We start from the raw sequence: 14105 nt of genomic DNA on the forward strand, positions 1-14105 counted from the left end.
TTTATCATCTCATACATCTACTTTGTAAATATTTTAAGTGTAACCATAACCAGATTTTGTCATTAAATTCTTTCAATTGCAAATTATTTGCTAACTAGTTTTGATTTGGTTTTGGCTTTGAAGTGCTACCCATTGCAATACAAATAGTCACATTAAAGCAACGCTCTCCCACATATTTTGCTATTGTAACTGCGCGTAGGACTAGTTCCGCCGTTGGTATAAGTAGCAGTAGGCGGTTATAGATGAGAAACGTACAGTTTTCTATCGTTTCTTTAGTCATTCGGCAACCCTGCAGCCCGAACCTCTGTAGGCGACCCACCTTTACTATATTTACAGTCTCAGCAGGGATGAATTCATAACTGCTCCATATTCATGATCACGGGCGGAGGATCACTACTGCATCTCTGCAGCTGAAGTGAAAGTGAAAGTGAACTGCAGTGAAAGACGTCAGTGAAGGTGAAACTTAATAAAACAGACGAACTGAAGCTTCTTCAGACAAACACCTCTTTATTCACACACACTGAAACTAGTGATCTCAGCTGATATACACTCAGGTAAGTCATGGAACTACAGGTAGTGTTTACATCTATTTATTTGTGGTGAGAAATATTTTCTGGGACAACCACTTAGAAATGATTTTCTATAAGAATTATTATATTAATAATAATATCACCCTTTTTGTGTTGTCTTTATTTTGCAAGAACTTTGCCTATGATAATATTGATGTAAAGACCTCTTACACACTCCAAGACTTTTTTTTTTCTTTTAGCACAAATGTGACAATCAAGTATTTTTATTAAAAAACTGTGTTTATTGGTTTGTCTTTTTATATCTAGGCTCATGATTCAGTGATTACATGATTCAGGGTTTTTTAAAGGGAAAATATAGAAGTTAATTCACAAGTTAAACCAGTTTACAAGATTAAATAGGATACAACAGTGCTAAAGGCACACCTTGACCCTATAATTGACAATGTATCCTGGGTGATACAAACATTTCAGAGGCTGTGGGGAGAGGCAAGGAAAGTAGGTCTCATTTCTTGGTTTCATGTTTGGTGAAAGTGTTTATTGCAAATATTTAGATCTGGTGACTATGTTCATACATTAATTGTTTCGCTAATGAGTAACATTAAAAAACAACATGACCATATTTAGAGGCAACTATACTCACCCTCAGATAAAAGTAGATATATTTCACATATTTACAATATTTGGAGGGAAATTACTTGTTAAGCTTATTTCATTTATGTTGAAATTTTATGAATTACATTTTTACATAATTTGTCTGTAATATGTTAAGTATCATATTTAAACATCAGGCTTTTTGGCTTATATTAATTGCAACCCAATGATACATGACAGATGGACAAATAAATGTTCCCCAAAGGCCTGTTGTATCATATTCGACATTAACAATAACATAAAAAAATAGCTAAACTATCAATCAGAAAACAGAAGGGATGAAGTAGATTGTGTACAACAGGTTTTTCAACAAAGTTTTGGTCATAATAATCATTTATAGTTCCTTAGAAATGTGTGAATTAAATAGCCTATGATATTGTAGGCTATTATATATTTTATATATTTATAAATAGGCATTATACCTATTGTTCAACAGAAATTTACAAATAATGTTTGGTATAAGTTATGAGAGAATAAAAAAAATAAAAAAAACTGTGGCTAAAATGTTTTAACACACATTGCCAATTAAGCTTTATTTTTAAAATTAATTTATACCCCAAACTGGTGATGCATCCTGGGGAATACAAACATTAAAATAAATAGAATAATAAAAAAAAATATATATTTTTTAAAAGTTATGTTTTTAAAAAAATAACATGAAATTGTACAGGTCCTTCTCAAAAAAAATAGCATATTGTGATAAAGTTCATTATTTTCCATAATGTAATGATAAAAATTAAACTTTCATATATTTTAGATTCATTGCACAGCAACTGAAATATTTCAGGTATTTTATTGTTTTAATACTGATGATTTTGGCATACAGCTCATGAAAACCCCAAATACCCGTCTCAAAAATAGCATATTTCATCCGACCAAAAAAAGAAAAGTGTTTTTAATACAAAAAAAGTCAACCTTCAAATAATTATGTTCAGTTCTGCACTCAATACTTGGTCGGGAATCCTCTTGCAGAAATGACTGCTTCACTGCGGCGTGGCATGGAGGCGATCAGCCTGTGGCGCTGCTGAGGTGTTATGGAGGCCCAGGATGCTTCGATAGCGGCCTTAAGCTCATCCAGAGTGTTGGGTCTTACGTCTCTCAACTTTCTCTTCACAATATCCCACAGATTCTCTATGGGGTTCAGGTCAGGAGAGTTGGCAGGCCAATTGAGCACAGTAATACCATGGTCAGTAAACCATTTACCAGTGGTTTTGGCACTATTAGCAGGTGCCAGGTAGTGCTGAAAAACCAAATCTTCATCTCCATAAAGCTTTTCAGCAGATGGAAGCATGAAGTGCTCCAAAATCTCCTGATAGCTAGCTGCATTGACCCTACCCTTGATAAAACACAGTGGACCAACACCAGCAGCTGACATGGCACCCCAGACCATCACTGACTGTGGGTACTTGACACTGGACTTCAGGCATTTTGGCATTTCCTTCTCCCCAGTCTTCCTCCAGACTCTGGCACCTTGATTTCCCAATGACATGCCAAATTTGCTTTCATCCAAAAAAAGTACTTTGGACCACTGAGCAACAGTCCAGTGCTGCTTCTCTGGAGCCCAAAAGTGTCTTGACCTGGGGAATGCGGCACCTGTAGCCCATTTCCTGCACACGCCTGTGCACGGCGGCTCTGGATGTTTCTACTCCAGACTCAGTCCACTGCTTCCGCAGGTCCCCCAAGGTCTGGAATCGGCCCTTCTCCACAATCTTCCTCAGGGTCCGGTCACCTCTTCTCGTTGTGCAGCGTTTTTTGCCACACTTTTTCCTTCCCACAGACTTCCCACTGAGGTGCCTTGATACAGCACTCTGGGAACAGCCTATTGGTTCAGAAATGTATTTCTGTGTCTTACCCTCTCGCTTGAGGGTGTCAATGATGGCCTTCTGGACAGCAGTCAGGTCGGCAGTCTTACCCATGATTGCGGTTTTGAGTAATGAACCAGGCTGGGAGTTTTTAAAAGCCTCAGGAATCTTTTGCAGGTGTTTAGAGTTAATTAGTTGATTCAGATGATTAGGTTAATAGCTCGTTTAGAGAACCTTTTCGTGATATGCTAATTTTTTGAGACAGGTATTTGGGGTTTTCATGAGCTGTATGCCAAAATCATCCGTATTAAAATAATAAAAGACCTGAAATATTTCAGTTGGTATGCAATGAATCTAAAATATACGAAAGTTTAATTTTTATCATTACATTATGGAAAATAATGAACTTAATCACAATATACCAATTTTTTTTAAGGACCTATTTATTATATGAAATTGTTTGTGTGCTAAGAAGTAAAATAGCAATAAATGCATTTTCTGATTTCTCTGATTACTCCCATAGTTTATGATGGCAGAAACAAATATATACAGTCTTGTTCAAAATAATAGCAGTACAATGTGACTAACCAGAATAATCAAGGTTTTTAGTATATTTTTTATTGCTACGTGGCAAACAAGTTACCAGTAGGTTCAGTAGATTCTCAGAAAACAAATGAGACCCAGCATTCATGATATGCACGCTCTTAAGGCTGTGCAATTGGGCAATTAGTTGAAAGGGGTGTGTTCAAAAAAATAGCAGTGTCTACCTTTGACTGTACAAACTCAAAACTATTTTGTACATTTTTTTTTTTTTTTCTGGGATTTAGCAATCCTGTGAATCACTAAACTAATATTTAGTTGTATGACCACAGTTTTTTAAAACTGCTTGACATCTGTGGCATGGAGTCAACCAACTTGTGGCACCTCTCAGCTGTTATTCCACTCCATGATTCTTTAACAACATTCCACAATTCATTCACATTTCTTGGTTTTGCTTCAGAAACAGCATTTTTGATATCACCCCACAAGTCCTCAATTGGATTAAGGTCTGGAGATTGGGCTGGCCACTCCATAACATTAATTTTGTTGGTTTGGAACCAAGACTTTGCCCGTTTACTAGTGTGTTTTGGGTCATTGTCTTGTTGAAACAACCGTTTCAAGGGCATGTCCTCTTCAGCATAGGGTAACATGACCTCTTCAAGTATTTTAACACATGCAAACTGATCCACGATCCCTGGTATGCGATAAATAGGCCCAACACCATAGTAGGAGAAACATGCCCATATCATGATGCTTGCACCTCCATGCTTCACTGTCTTCACTGTGTACTGTGGCTTGAATTCAGAGTTTGGGGGTCGTCTCACAAACTGCCTGTGGCCCTTGGACCCAAAAAGAACAATTTTACTCTCATCAGTCCACAAAATGTTCCTCCATTTCTCTTTAGGCCAGTTGATGTGTTCTTTGGCAAATTGTAACCTCTTCTGCACATGCCTTTTTTTAACAGAGGGACTTTGCGGGGGATTCTTGAAAATAGATTAGCTTCACACAGACGTCTTCTAACTGTCACAGTACTTACAGGTAACTCCAGACTGTCTTTGATCATCCTGGAGGTGATCATTGGCTGAGCCTTTGCCATTCTGGTTATTCTTCAATCCATTTTGATGGTTGTCTTCCGTTTTCTTCCACGTCTCTCTGGTTTTGCTCTCCATTTTAAGGCATTGGAGATCATTTTAGCTGAACAGCCTATCATTTTTTGCACCTCTTTATAGGTTTTCCCCTCTCTAATCAACTTTTTAATCAAAGTACGCTGTTCTTCTGAACAATGTCTTGAACGACCCATTTTCCTCAGCTTTCAAATGCATGTTCAACAAGTGTTGGCTTCATCCTTAAATAGGGGCCACCTGATTCACACCTGTTTCTTCACAAAATTGATGACCTCAGTGATTGAATGCCACACTGCTATTTTTTTGAACACACCCCTTTCAACTAATTCAACTAATTGCCCAATTGCACAGCCTTAAGAGCGTGCATATCATGAATGCTGGGTCTTGTTTGTTTTCTGAGAATCTACTGAACCTACTGGTAACTTGTTTGCCACGTAGCAATAAAAAATATACTAAAAACCTTGATTATTCTGGTTAGTCACGTTGTACTGCTATTATTTTGAACAAGACTGTATGTTTGTATTGAACATTGATGGAGCAACAGATTTTGTGTGAAAATAAATCATAAAAGTGGTTTATTTTGTGAGTAAAACCAGCACGGGGCAAAAGACAATTATACAATTACTTTAGCCATGTTTTTAATAATGTCCAAGTTAATACACACTCAAAACAATCACTTTAGCAAAGTTTGCACTGTTTTTGGTTTACTTTGATAAATAAAAGAATATTTTTTTTTGTTCAATGAATATACTGTCATTAAAATCTTCATTTTAAAAATACAGAAACAAAATTATTTAAAAAAGTAATAGATCGCGTAATAGAGTAATAGAAAAAGTAATAGAAACTAAACAGATCGCGCTACCAAGCAATAAACATGACGAAGATTGCAAGAAATTGCGCTGTGCCTGGTTGTGGAAGAACGCAATCTCGGCAAAAGCTTCCTTCAGATTCTATTATTATGAAAGAATAATTGAACTTTATTTTTATTGAGTATCCAGCTCACGTGGGGAAGACATTGTGTGTTTGTTCCTTCATTTCAACATGGATCTGTTGTTCTAAACAAGAGACTCAATTTGCAGACAGGATGAGATTACATGAATGAAAGAAGTAACACACTTGGGCTATGTAAGTAAAAAATATTTTTTACATGTGTCAGTATTGCATTGTTACAGATCGTTTGATATCTATTGATTATGTGTACGCGTGTCTAACTGAACATAACTTAGCACACTGTCACAGGCTGGAGAACCCTTTATTTGTGGTGTTGTCAATGTGTGATCAGACATGTAATGTTATGGGCCATGTGTTTTCCAGAAAGGCTACCAAAACGGAAGCCCGTCAGCAGGCCTGTGAATCTCAAATAGTGAAATAACATTCCTTTCTTAATGTGCTTTGTTCGCTCTTTTGACTTGATGTTTGAAGGAAAAATACAATCGTGGAAGTTTTGATCATGCTTTGATTTGTCAGACTGCAGTGAGGCTTTGTGTGTGTGTGTGTGTGTGTGTGTGTGTGTGTGTGTGTGTGTGTGTGTGTGTGTGTGTGTGTGTGTGTGTGTGTGTGTGTGTGTGTGTGTTAGTGATGCACAATTTGCAGTTATATCCACCGATCTCCAGGCCAAGTAATACAAAATAACATTCCAATTAATTGTGGGTGGATGAGAGACTTTCAAAACAATCCCTCATGTTGTACTCAATAGGAAGCCAGAGCTCATTGTAAAATGCAAGCTTATCCAATCATAGCCATGAAATTAACGCAGAATCAGCTGCGTTGTTTCGGCGATCACGTAAAGGATCAGCTAATTTTCACGTTCATCATCAAAAGTGGTTGTTAAGAAAAGTTTAACGTCATCTAGTAGTTTAAAAGAGAATAAAGTCAAATGCACATTGTACCTCGGGGTGCCTTCAACGCTGTTGTACCCTTCTAGGAATTTATTTTCCACCTGCTGTCATTGTTGTTGAAGTGCATGTACAAGTAAAGTTATTTTCTGCAGCCAAACCCATATTTTGTTTAATTATGTACTGTAGATGATATATTGCCATTACTTATCTTTTCAGTCATGGCATCCTCCAGTGGTCCAGCACTAAATGAGGAGCTCCAGTGCTCCATCTGTCTGGAAGTGTTCACTGATCCAGTCACCACTCCATGTGGACACAACTTCTGCAGATCCTGCCTGAGCAAGTGCTGGACGGACACACAGACCTGCTTCTGTCCACTCTGTAAAGAAAAATTCATCAAAAGACCTGATCTCAAGATTAATACAATACTCCGAGATGTTGCGCAACACTTTAAGGAGAAGCTCAATCCAGGAGAACCTGAGGTGTTCTGTGACGTCTGTGGTAAAAGAAAGCAGAAAGCTGTGAAGACCTGCCTGACGTGTCAATGCTCTTACTGCGATACACATCTGGCGCCTCATCTCAGAGTCCCACGTCTAAAGAAACACAAACTCATCAATGCTGTGGAAAATCTGGAGGATTATATATGCCAGAAACACGAGAAACCTCTGGAGCTGTTCTGCAGAGATGATCAGACGTGTGTGTGTCTGTTCTGCACTGAAGGAGAACACAGGACTCACAACACTGTTCTATAGAGGAGGAGAATCAAGAGAAGAAGGTAAAAAGTTACAAACAAAACACTTTAAACACCACATGAAATGCTTCCTGTGTGTTGACGTTGGTGTAGGTTATGTTGATGTCACTTTTTTTTAAAGAAATCACCTAAAAGTTAATTTTGTCCATTGTTGAGAATTAAATGTCTCGGTTTAGTTTCCTTCTTGTAGGATGGAAAGCAGAGAGGCGATCGAGCATTTCCTGGGGTCTTCTGAGCGAGAAGAGTACCAGGTGATGAAGAGATTCCACTTCAAATCATTTGTGTGTCTCGTGGACAAGGCTTTAGTTGAAGTGATGATAGCCACCACCTGAGGGTGTAGGGTACTCAACCCTTCCATCCCCAGAGGTTGGGACACGGATGCCAAAGGGTGCTTCGTCTCTGAGAAAGGAGGTCCTTCTTCAGAGAAATTGACCATGGAGGGGTTTTCGTGAGGAGCACCCGTTCAGGTAACCCGGTCTAGTTGGGACAATAAGGCACAACCAAAATGACCTGCGCCTTGTCCTCTCTGAGCTTGTCCAGAACCAGATGGTTGATATATGCTATTGTCACCATTTTGTCTGATCGGAACAGTATGTTCTTGCCCTTCAGTAATGTCCAAAAATGGTGCAGAGCCAGATGTACGGCTAGCAACTCGAGGCAATTGACATGTCATAGGCGTTGGGGTCCTGATTGGTTTCATTACTTGGTCTCCTCTCCAGCAATCAGCTGGTGTGTGGTGGGCGTTCTGGCGCAATATGGTTGCTGTCGCATCATCCAGGTGGATGCTGCATACTGATGGTGGTTGAGGAGATTCTCCATTCTGTATGTAAAGCGATTTGAGTGCCTAGAAAAGCGCTTTATAAGTGTAACAAATTCAATTCAAATTCAGGAGCCTGTGGCAGCAGGTCAATTGCACGTGGTGCCCCAGCCCATGGCGGAGGCATCCATTGATACAACAAAATGCAGTCTAAGTGTACTCCAGTGAGAGTTTCGGCCATAGAGTGAAGGTTTGGTGGCGGGCCAAAGTGACTTACTCCTGGAGTATGTCTTGCTGCCATGCCCATATCTTTTCTCGGTTGTAAAGCTAATGCTAAAGCGGTCTCATATAAAGGAAACCCGAACAGCGTGACGACTGCTGTGGATGCCATATGCCCCAGGAGACTTTGAAATAGTTTCAGTGGAACCACTATCTTGCCCTCGAATTGACTCAGTTCAGCAGTGACTGTGCGCGCACATGCTCACTCTTAAGCTGTGCTCACTCTTAAGCTCTTACATGGTGACTGAGTCAATTTCCGCACCAAGAAAAGAGAAGCACAGGGGAGAGTTTGCTCCTTTCCCAGTTGACCTGAAGGTCCAGACTGGAGAGGTGGCGGAGAACCAGGTCCCTGTGTTCGCATAACTGATCTCGAAAATGAGCTAGTATAAGCCAGTGGTGGAGATAGTTCAGAATGCGAATCCTGTGCTGCCTGAGAGTTACAAGGATTGCCTCCATGACCTTTGTAAAGACGTGAGGAGACAGGGACAACCCTAATAGGAGAACCGTGAACTGGTATGCCCGCCCTTTGAAAGCAAGCTGTCTGTGTTGAGGAAGAATGGAGACACTAAATATTTAACTATATTACTTTCTATTAAATTGTTGCATTATTTTCCTGTAAAAAGCGCTATATAAATAAAGGTGACTTGACTTGACATGAAAGTACATGCCCTTATGGTCGATCGCTGCAAACCAATCCGATGGATGAACGCATTCGAAGATGTGTTTGGCTGTCAACTTCTTAAATGAATTCAAGCTGTGCAGGTCCATGATTGGTCGTAACCCACCACTCTTACATTTACATTTAATGTACTCTTCTTGGGTACAATGAAGTAGGGGTGGTAAAAGCCGGACTTCATCTCAGCTGGAGGGATCGGCTCGACCATACCCTTCACCAGTAGGGCTGCAATCTCCGCACACATGACAAAGGGATTGCCACCCACCATGGTGAAGCGAACTCAACTGGGAGCTCCAGAGCTTGTGATGTGAGAGAGGGTGCAGGCCGAGAAAATCCATCGGGATAATCCACACCGTTACAATCAGATCACCCTTAGTATGATAAATGTGTCTGTGTTTTTCTCTGTATGTATTGTCAACTGGTTCAGATACAGACAGACATTCATCAGATAATCCAGGACAGAATGAAGAAGATTCAAGAGATCAAACAGTCAGTAAAGCTGAGAAAGGTGAGTTGAAAAATTATTCAAATCATTCATCTTCTTGCACTTTAGGCCACAACTTGTGATCTTTCTTCGAGAAGTGTTCCTTGAACTTACTATTTTTCTTTTTGCAGACTCTAACCTCCAGTTTCCTTACTTCATCTCGAACCATCCACATTTCAAACAGGATGATTATTGGTCTTGGTATCCTGGTGGTAGCATTGGCCATCTTACCTAGACATGATACTATGAATGCGATTGAGTGTGTAAGTGCATTGGTTTAAGGGTGTCGGGTGGGCTGCTTCTTGAAAAATGTGTGGGTAGAGGTTAACATAAATAAATACAGAATTTAAATGGATTTAGGGTGGAAAATACAGTAAAGTACAAGATTTTTTTTTTTTTTTTTTGTAAAATGATCAATTGTAACATTTTGCAAAATATATTACATTTCCAAATATACACACATTCAGTTTTATTCATATACCTAAGATGTTAAAAATGCAAAATGGAAAAATGCTTCTAGTCTTGTCAGTCAATGAATTACATAAATCACTTAAATGAAAGTTTAAATCAAAACAATGAAATTGGACAAAAAAAGGTATAAGTAGCATCACTGGATATTTCAGTTGGTGAGTTAATATTCCTATTGTAAATCAGTTATCAAATCTTAGTATTAAATGTTAATGTAATCTTACCTTGACTCTTTCACCATTAAAAAATAAATGTTCAGCTAAACTTTGTACTCTTCGGTAAACATTAAAACCTGCCGCCTTTGATTTGACTTAGAGAAGAGAGATCCATGAACTGAACTGAGTGTGTCAGCAGAGGGAGAACAAGTATATATAACAGTACTCTCTCTCCTGCTGTAGATGTGCTCCGACAACTGGACTGAGATCAAGATTGACTCTGAAGTGAATGTGAACTCTCTGTATAGAGCGCTGACTCAACTGAAGAAAACTCATGAGACACTAAATGAAAAACTCAGTCAAACGGGTATGTGAATATCAATATAAGATTTTTGCTGGTAACTAATAAAATACATTTGTCAAAAAAGTAAAATTTTAGCATCTGTAATGTACTGGTGATTATCACATTATTATAAAATCACTTAACGTTTATCTTTAACTCATGACGAGTTAAATAAGTATTATGTGAACTTTAGTGACATGTAAAGCGCATGACAAAACTATATCTGTACAAACTGACATCATGTCAATGATACACAATCACTACAAAATACACTATCGTAAAAGATTTCCCACCTCAGAAGGACCATTAAGACAATTTAGGAAGGAACTAAGCTTACACACGTAACAGAGACATTCTCTTTCAAGGAAATTCCCATTGCGTTGAAACGCTGTGAGAACACAATACCCACATCGCCATAAGAACAAGTGACCATATGTGTGAAACCGAAGCACACTAATAATTTGTTACATTTATATAGTGCTTTTCTAGGCACTCAAAGCGCTTTACATAGAAGGGTGAATCTCCTCAACCCCCACCAATGTGCATCACCCATCTGGATGATGCGACGGCAGCCATATTGCGCCAGAACGCTCACCACACACCAGCTGATTGGTGGAGAGGAGACCGAGTGATTAAGCCAATCAGGAGATGGGGATTATTAGGAAGCCATGATGGACAGGGGCCAATGGGCAAATTTTGCCAGGATGCCGGAGTTAAACCCCTACTCTTTATCGAAGGACATCCTGGGATTTTTAACGACCACAGAGAGTCGGGACCTCGGTTTAACGTCTCATCCGAAAGACACTATTACGATAGCACCTGTGTCCCAGGAGTGGAGACAACATCCAGTTCATAGAACCTAACAAATGTATGTGGGAAGGACCAGCCTGCCGCATCACAAATACCTTGAAGGGAAACTCTGGATAATAAAGCTTTAGAAGCAGTCATACCCCTGGTAGAGTGAGCCCATACAGCCAAAGGTGAAGGCTGACCAGCCGCCTCATAAGCAAGTGAGATGGCCTCAAACTCCCACTTGATGCAGGATACCCTTTCCTAGGACAGGGGTTTTCAAACCTGTCCTGGAGGACCCCTGCACATTTTATATGTCTCCCATATTTGGCACACCCACTTCAGGTCTTGCAGTCTCTACTAATGAGCTCATGAGTTGAATCAGGTGTGTTACGTGAAGGAGACATACAAAATGGTTTGAAAGGTTTGAAAACCACTGTCCTAGGAGACCCAAAACAAACAAACAACTGACCCCCCTGATGATTTATGTAAGCGCCAGTTGATGTGTTGTCTGACCGAACAAGCACATGGTGACCTTGAGGTCTGCCAGGAAGTGCTTCATCATTTTTAGGGGATTATGTGCCATGAGAGCTGTTGGACTTGCCACACATGTCCAGCGACCGCTCATGATCGCTCCTAAGCCCACGAGGGAAAACTCTGTCATTAACGTAAAATGATGAACAACACCGGCCTTTAGGACATATACCAAGAATCTTTCCACATGACTAAAGCACGAAGGCTTTGCTGTGTGACTTTGATCATGTGGAGCAGTTGATCATGTGGAATGTGTTCCTGAGAGCACCGAAGAGAGACGGGCACCATATAATGGAGTGGACACCACTCCCATTACATGACACCCTTTGTCTTATATATATATATATATATATATATATATATATATATATATATATATATATATATATATATATATATATATATATATATACATATATATACATATATATATATACACACACACACACACACACACACTCACCTAAAGCATTATTAGAAACACTATATTAATATATACTAATAACTGTGTTGACCCCCTTTCACCTTCAGATCTGCCTTAATTCTACGTGGCATTGATTCAACAAGGTGCTGAAAGCATTCTTTAGAAATGTTGGCCCATATTGATAGGATAGCATCTTGCAGTTGATGGAGATTTGTGGGATGCACATCCAGGGCACGAAGCTCCCGTTCCACCACATCCCAAAGATGCTCTATTGGGTTGAGATCTGGTGACTGTGGCGGCCATTTTAGTACAGTCAACTCATTGTCATGTTCAAGAAACCAATTTGAAATGATTCAAGCTTTGTGACATGGTGCATTATCCTGCTGGAAGTAGCCATCAGAGGATGGGCACATGGTGGTCATAAAGGGGTGGACATGGTCAGAAACAATGCTCAGGTAGGCCGTGACATTTAAACGATGCCCAATTGGCCAAGAAGAAAAAGTGCCAAGAAGAAAAGTGCCAAGAAAACATCCCCCACACCATTACACCACCACCACCAGCCTGCACAGCGGTAACAAGGCATGAGGGATCCATGTTCTCATTCTGTTTACGCCAAATTCTGGCTCTACCATCTGAATGTCTCAACAGAAATCGAGACTCATCAGACCAGGCAACATTTTTCCAGTCTTCAACTGTCCAATTTTGGTGAGCTTGTGCAAACTGTAACCTCTTTTTCCTATTTGTAGTGGAGATGAGTGGTACCCAGTGGTACCAACAACCATGCCATATATATATATATATATATATATATATATATATATATATATATATATATATATATATATATATATATATACACACACACACACACACACACACACACACACACACACACACACTCACCTAAATGATTATTAGGAACACCTATTCAATATTTCACATGAATGCATAATCTAATCAACCAATAACATCGCAGTAGTTTCAATGCATTTAGGGGTGTGGTCCTGGTCAAAACAAATGGGAAAGAAAGGTGATTTAAGCAATTTTGAGCGTGGCATGGTTGTTGGTGCCAGACCGGCCGGTCTGAGTATTTCACAATCTACTCAGTTTTGTGAGATTTTCACTAACAACCATTTCTAGGGTTTACAAAGAATGGTGTGAAAAGGGAAAAACATCCAGTATGCGGCAGTCCTGTGAGAGAAAATGCCTTGTTAATGGTATTGGTCAGAGGAGAATGGGCCGACTGATTCAAGCTGATAGAAGAGCAACTTCGACTGAAATAACCACTCGTTACAACCGAGGTATGCAGCAAAGCATTTGTGAAGCCACAACACACACAACCTTTAGGCGGATTAGCTACAACAGCAGAAGACCCCACCGGGTACCACTCATCTCCACTACAAATAGGAAAAAGAGGCTACAATTTGCACGAGCTCACCAAAATTGGACAGTTGAAGGAAAAATGTTGCCTGGTCTGATGAGTCTCGATTTCTGTTGAGACATTCAGATGGTAGAGCCAGAATTTGGTGTAAACAGAATGAGAACATGGATCCCTCATTCCTTGTTACCACTGTGCAGGCTGCTGGTGGTGGTGTAATGGTGTGGGGGAAGTTTTCATGGCATACTTTAGGCCCCTTAGTGCCAATTGTTTATATCATCCTTTATATCGTAATATATCGTATTGTTATATCGTACATCGTTGTTTATATCATTGTAGCATCTTTTTATATGCCACGGCCTACCTGAGCATTGTTTCTGACCATGTCCATCCCTTTATGACCACCATGTCCCCATCCTCTGAAGGCTACTTCCAGCAGGATAATGCACCATGTCACAAATCTCCAATCATTTGACTGTACTAAAATGGCCGCCACAGTCACCAGATCTCAACCCAATAGAGCATCTTTGGGATGTGGTGGAATGGGATCTTCGTGCCCTGGACGTGCATCCCACAAATCTCCAT

General features: G+C 39.7%; 1 pseudogene; it reads left to right on the plus strand.

The window, feature by feature from the left end:
- The first annotated feature begins 352 nt into the window (after nucleotides 1–352).
- LOC137079108 (E3 ubiquitin-protein ligase TRIM39-like) overlaps nucleotides 353–14105 on the plus strand; it is a 15615-nt pseudogene continuing 1862 nt past the window's right edge.

This window comes from Pseudorasbora parva, chromosome 6 (assembly GCF_024679245.1).
Source record: "Pseudorasbora parva isolate DD20220531a chromosome 6, ASM2467924v1, whole genome shotgun sequence".
Classification (NCBI taxonomy): domain Eukaryota; kingdom Metazoa; phylum Chordata; class Actinopteri; order Cypriniformes; family Gobionidae; genus Pseudorasbora; species Pseudorasbora parva.